The following is a 7,196-nucleotide window of genomic DNA, read 5'->3' on the forward strand; positions in this document are numbered from 1 at the left end:
GACTTCTGTTATTTTTTCGAGTTTATTATGTTTTATGACATATTTTAATTTAAAATATATGATAATGAAAAGCTACTAATGCAAAATTACAGTAATGATTGCACGAATTTTGAAATGATTTTGCTATTTTCATTTCGGAAAAGTATAAGGTGACCAAATATAGAAACGTTGTTCAGTGTATTTCAAAACGTAATAGCTTTGTTGGTTAAATTATAAGGCAATGCTTATTTGACTTTGCAAGTGTAACGTTCAATTAGATTTGTGACACGGGCTTTACATCAAAACTTTTGATCTTGCGATGTTCTATAGCACGGTTGTTGATAACATGGACCTAATAACTTATTAGGTCAACGCATTAAAGCATTCAAAATAACCGTATTTTGGTATCTGTTTGTTTATTAAAGCATTGAAAAATAACACAATGCATGCCATTTAGTATCCGAGTTAATATTTACAGATGGCGTATCCGTCACTAAAGAAATTATACACTCTATATGATTGCCGCTTTTCGGTCAGGGTTTCAGACCTTAATGAAAGGATTTAGTAAGATTGATATCACCGATTGAATCATGAAGTTATTTATATAATGAGTCTATTTATTTATTATATATTTTCATCTTTTTAGCTCATCACTCTTGCGTTTGAAGCTTTAAAGGTTAATTTTATACGTCCTTTACATATAAATGATCATGAAATATACATTAAGATTTCAACAGAGTAAGAATGGTTAAGCGGTATATGTGTCTGCCTCGCAGCCAAGAGTACGGGTTCATTCACCGTAGAACATAGTTGACAGCAGTTTCTGTCAAGGATCAGTATGATTCTATAAGTTCGTTCCATCGAGCTAAAAGAAATTAGTATCAACCAAACTTACTTTTTCTACAAAATTTAAGTTTTAAATGACTTATTTTGACGTCATAGTGTATATGTTCGTGTTTGGTTTTTTTTTTTTTTTTTTTTTCTAAAGTAGCAGCTGCAAGAACATAGCAATGGTTGTTAAGATTTCATTTTTGGAACCATACCTAAAAAATGTTTGAAATAAACAGAAAGCTTTCATTTAAATATGATTTTTTTTTTCAAATTTTCAATATATAACGAAATGATCCTTTTACAGTTAGGTACAAAATCTGAAAAAAACACAATAGTTGAAATGGATTTTGATTTGACATCTTTCTATTCTGGGATTTCACAAAAACGTAAAATGACGGTCGTAACAAAAAAAATATTTTTAATTGTAATTATTAAAAGGTTTTTAAAATCCGGTACCATATTTTAACGTTACGTCCAAGTACAACAATGCAGAACTGACGCTTGGCGTTTTTCAGACTTGTTGCTTGCTTTCACATGATTTTCTTTGTCAAATAAGTACATTAAAAAAATTAGAACTACCCAAAGAACAGCTCAAAATATTTTTTTCTATGGGATTGTGTCAACAATTTTGACGTCTGTTTATTAATTTGGACAATCTGTTGCTTTTTATGGTAACACAGTTTGTTGCGTCCAATACATGATTTTTTTTAATAGTCTTGTTTCTTCAATAACATTGTGTCGTCGAATTCATACGTGTATTGTCAGATTTGTTTAAAAACTAGGAATGTTACATTGCACGTTCTTTTTTAATATTTTTGCAAGCATTTAGAGTTGCTCTTGTCTGTCCGTCCGGCTGTCTGAATGTATGTCCGTACTTGCAAAAAGCCTTCTTTTACACCTTTTTTGAGTTCTGATACGATAAATAGCAAAACTGATATTATTTATTGAACTCCTAAACGTCTTTAGGGGATCTTGATATTATCACAAATAAAAAATGTTACAATGCAATTTTAATATAATAAGCGTGTCATAATTCAATGGTGTATAGATTGGTGAGCGCCTACCCTTATTCAGCAATACGACAGAACTAACCACATTACTCATATTTGCGATTAACCTAGGGTTGGAACAGCTGTCTAGGGTTCGATCCCACACCATGGTCCTCAAGGATACATTTCTGATATCTGCCCAGAAAGAAGACTCTAGAGCGATTTATAACAGTTGAGAGTTGTCAGTCGAGCTGAATAAATCGGTCTTAACCAAACATTTTCTAATAACTTTTTCTATCAATACTCTTTATTCCGTTTTTTTTAAGATAAGCACAATATTCTATTCGTTGTAGATTGTTCCTCTAACCCATCTGTCTGTTCCGGAGTGTATGAGGAATGCACTGGTGGTATTTGCTCGTGTACCACGGGCTATAAAGAGGACATTGGGAATCAAGGAACATGTACAGGGATGTCGAATAAGAAAAATAGAAATTCATTTTAATAATCAGATATAAAAAACGGTCATTGCAATATTGTTTTTTAGTTTTACCAATTATAATGAATTCATATTTTATTTAAAGTTGATAACTCCAATCTTTCATATTCGTGTCGATAATTTTCGAAACAAATCAGTATATAAGAGGATATCATAGATTTGTCGGAATTTCTATACATAGAGGACGATTGTATGCTTGACTGTATAATAACAATTTGCTTTTTGCGGTTTAAAACGATTTATCAGTGAACAGTGAACATATCAATTTCACAGTTTTCACTATTTTTAAATGTATGCCTACCCTAACGTTCAAATCAAACGTGAGCTAGCAAAGGGCTGGGATACAATTTCAAAGACGTCAATTGCCAAATGACGTAACGTTCGCGTACTAAAAGACTAGTATAAAATTGCAATAATTTGAAAATGGTGATAGGGGAATTTAAACGTCGAATCAAGAAAGAATAAACGTCCAAAAGATCGCAAAATATCTTCATTAATCTTGGTATTTTTAAATGTCACTCAATAAAGTCCATATGAAATATTGACCACACTGTGTATACAGTAAATAAACCCAAAACATTAAGAATTGACCTTACGACAGGATTTGATTGACAGGTCCTATCAGCCAATCAGAATGTAGGGCTGATAAGCCGTGTTACTATCCGCCATTTTGTCCGTCAAACTGACCAGAGTCCGTCATATACATGCGCTGGCAATTCCTCGCCTTTTTAAGTATTATGGTAAAAAGGTGTTGTCATGGCACTTGTAATTCGGATACAAGGTAGCCAGGCCGACTAAAGATGGCTTCCAATTCGTTCCGTATTCGAAACCAGCGAGTTATTTAGAAAAATGCAAGTGCTGTATCAGACTCTGTGGAAGACCTCATCAACAGCTGAACTTGGAAATTTTGAAAGATCGTTCAAAGGCGAAACATCTATACGTCTGTACCAAAGTATTTTTTTGAACAAAACTACTTATTTCAATCCACTCAAAATTTATTTAATACTGAAATTGTCCGTGCATGACCTAAATAAGTGTTACTATTTTTAAACTATAAACATCGTACATTTATGCTTTGGCTTGTGTTGTCAAATCGGCATTAATGGCCATTTAATATCAGGTTCAACATGGACACGATTGATTTCATTCAAGATAGAGGTATTTTTGTTGATACCGTTATGTAGTTTTTATAAACTGCTTTGCTTTCAAAGTAAATCAGGAAATATCGTACAACTAAATTTTTGTCCGAACCATCGCATGCTTCCGAATCTCATCTACTCGTATGGTTCCTATGTAATCAATGGCTTTTGTAGCTGTCATTCCGACACATTTCATAGATTTCTTATTTTCATATCAACACTTTGTCGACGGGAAATCCAATCAAGAAAACCCTGACTCTCAAGCAGCTACTGTATTTGACCAGCTCACACCAGCTAGGCCTCCTCCAAAACTCAGATAAATATTTGAGCCACCAAAACAAAACGAGAACAGATCGGTCTGAATCGTTAAGTTATTATTTTCTGTATAAAACAATTTATTTCACTGTACATTTAAATCAATTATTTTGTTCATTAGAACTTGATTCTGCCAAACATGTGCTGTAAAGACTTAGACTTATTATGAAAAAAGAACAAGTCGAACATGTACATATTTTCATTGTTATTCTTATATTTTGGGCCATTTACGTAAATCTACAATATTTAATGATAGTTCATCCAATGTTCAGAGTCCGGATCACATGCACACTCGATTAACAGTATTCTTAAAGTTCCACTCTCACAGAATTCTAGTTTGACACTTTTTGTCTCAGAATCGGCTTATTTTGGCATTCTTTAAATTAAGACCTAATATATAAATAACAAAGCAAACTTCTCCGAGCCAAAATATGATAAATGCAATCTAATCCTGTGCAAGTTGTCAAAGTGATCAATCTGTGAAAGTGCAGCTTTAACAGTGAAAAATAACTTCTGCTAATGCTATATATTTTAAAATATATTTGCCATTGCAATAAAGAAATATTCACCTACAATATCATACATAAACACCAAAGAAATATCAAAGTTTAAGTAATGTTTGCAAAACAACAATGTATTTAATAAATCTGATATTAAATATGCAACAACTGGTGTTATACTCCAGAACTGAAGCTAACATCATAGAGGTACATCCTTCCAAGAATCCATCAAAACAACATGCTGAACAACTTCAAGAACTCTCTTCAAAAGACCACACTTTCCTGAAATAAATAAAAGATGCCAATATTAAAATAAATCAGTTACATGTATTGTTAAGTATTTTAATACTAGCTGTAAATGCTACTGCCTTTGATGTTTGCTTTCTACATGTATATCATAATGAAATATTGACAAGATAATAGCTAATGTTTTGTGGTTGTTGTTTTTCTCTGGACAAATAGTCCATTACTTTTGTACAGCAAAGTAAAACTAAATGTTATAAAAAGCTTTAAAATAGGTCCTACCGATTATTTGTAAAAATTGTCATCACTGGTTTTCTCTTGCGGTTGACATTGCCTGGACTGGCAAATATCATGTGTGTGTGTGGGGGGGCGGTTTCCGGTCTTATGCTAGGTCCCCTGTGGCGGTAGGCTTGTTGAAGACAATAATAAGGGGACTTCCTTATTTCCATCAATCAGAATACTTTAATGGTGTCAACGGTAAATAGCAGGAGACCCTCCACCAGCCTTAACCGGTAAATGGGGGGAGGGTAGTGTGTGTGGGTTAGAACCAGCTGCCCGGTCAGCTTAGTTGGTTAGAGTGCCGGGCTAGTGTTCTGGTGGTTGTGAGTTCGAACCCCACACCGGGGGCACTTTTCCTCCCAGGTCTACTTTTACAGCCAGAGTGTGTGAACATGTTCCACAATTTCTGTAAGAACAAAAATCAAAGCATGTGAATGTTTGAGCAATGCAAAAGTTACAGATTGATATCACCCACGATTGTCACTTGTCAACTATTACATTATTATTCATAAGGGAGAGTGTTCAATTGCTTAGAACTGAAACTTTTTATGCATAACCCCATTAACCATTTCTGCTCATACTATAGAATACAAGGTTATACTGTATAGCTGGCATGTAACTGTTATTTAATGTCACTTCCGGGTTCCCCATTCGGGCCATTTATGATTTACTCATATTGTGCGATGATTTAATCTTTATTTCAACAATACTGTAAGAAGGACCGGTGTTATTAAAAGTTAAACTTACCCTTGTTTGCATTTACAGTATGCGTCACACACACGCTTTTCCTTTGTATCGATGTCAATGTTGACAACATGGCGGCTATCCGATTTTCTCTGACTTGGATAGATTTCACACCGTAAATGTTAGATATCGTCATTTTCTAAAGATATATCGAGCCTTCCGATGTAGCAGCCAGTAACAAATTCCTTTGACTTCTATTTTTTTCGCATTGGTATGTCACATTTATGATAATTTGTCAGGAATATCGGAAAGCGAAACGACGCGATACGCCATTACTTCCTCGTTTGTTTGACGGACATAGACAGAGTTCGCTCCCTTGATATCAGGGGGCGTGGCTTAGAAGCCGCTGTCGTAAGGTCAATTAGTCTCTGAAAATTCTGGAACATTCTAAAAAAATATTGTCAAATACTGAATCAAAATATCCTTGGGACACTCGAAATTTATTTAAAAATAATGAATCTAGGTTACCAAGTAGAAGAAAGTAAATAATAAAGAGAAAAACAAATCGAGTACAAATGGATTGGAAGCTTACAATGAAGTACTGAATATTTAATTCCTATAGGTGTACCAATATGTATCAGTTACTCTGATACTATTTCATAGTATGAAAACAATATTGGTGTTTAACAATATTTCATTACTGGGCAAAAATGTGCTTGTCTTCCGTAAAGGATAACAAACCCCTGATCATGGTAGGTTTAGCATCAATCGAGCAAAAACACATCTGGAATGTCGGAGGTTTAATTTCAAAACGTATTCGGTAAACAAATGAACAGAATTCCAAATTCGAATATTACTTAAGAATTGAATTGCGTTTGATGTCACTGTCGGGGTATGACCGCAGTTGGGCTGGTTAATGTGTGTAGAAATCCACGCGTACCTAAGTCAGCCCAACTACGTTCATATCCCCGATAATGACATCCGTCAAACAATTCATTTATAACGTATATATACACCAATAGTTTATTATATATTTCTGAATTTGTTAAAAAATAACTTGATTTCATTAAAGAACACCTTACCATAATTCCTATCTCACCAATTATGTCAATGAGAATGACCCGACCGTAACCGAAAATAGTTTATCATATGACGTCATAACGCGGGAAATATTTAATCACTTCATTGTTGGTACGTTAAATCAGCTTTTAACGATAAATTGAAGCGCCTTTACCGAGAGTTCATTTAACAAATCATCATTATTTATTGTATTACATGTTGAATAAAGTTTTTCGTGACCTGCTGGCAAAATACAAACAATAACAAAATATACAATTCTTAATACGCGCTCACGCGTTTTTAAGGAAGTTGCGCTCGTTCATTGCGGTGTAAATATATCACAATAAATTATTCTTACACAAACAAATACTGGTTGAGTTTGTAAATCCGAACAGTTTATACATACCGAACACCTGTTAAATCCCGCGTATGTTTACTTTGATCGATAATTCGATGATCTAGATCGATACAGACACTTGCCTTAGCAACAAATGCGAATTTTCGTCAAGTTTAGGTGAGTATTACTGATGAACCCCTGTCAAGCTCCTAAGCAGGTGAAATGTAAATATGCAGCACGCGGGGGAATGACGTCACAGACCTAAATCGCACTGTAATCAATATCATGGGTAAAAATGTTCTTAGATTTTCGAAGCAAGGGACACAACTCAAATTTTCTAAGATT

The 7,196-nt window shown here is 34.1% G+C and overlaps 1 long non-coding RNA gene across 1 annotated transcript; it reads right to left on the reverse strand.

The window, feature by feature from the left end:
• Positions 1–3,918: 3,918 nt before the first annotated feature.
• LOC128239226 (uncharacterized) lies at positions 3,919–5,799 on the reverse strand. The gene is made up of 3 exons (XR_008261850.1): positions 5,519–5,799; positions 4,775–5,177; positions 3,919–4,531 (listed from the first exon to the last, which is right to left on the reverse strand). It is a non-coding gene; the product is annotated as an uncharacterized LOC128239226 (long non-coding RNA).
• Between the last annotated feature and the right edge of the window lie 1,397 nt (positions 5,800–7,196).

The sequence above is a fragment of the Mya arenaria genome, chromosome 6, assembly GCF_026914265.1.
Source record: "Mya arenaria isolate MELC-2E11 chromosome 6, ASM2691426v1".
Lineage (NCBI taxonomy): Eukaryota > Metazoa > Mollusca > Bivalvia > Myida > Myidae > Mya > Mya arenaria.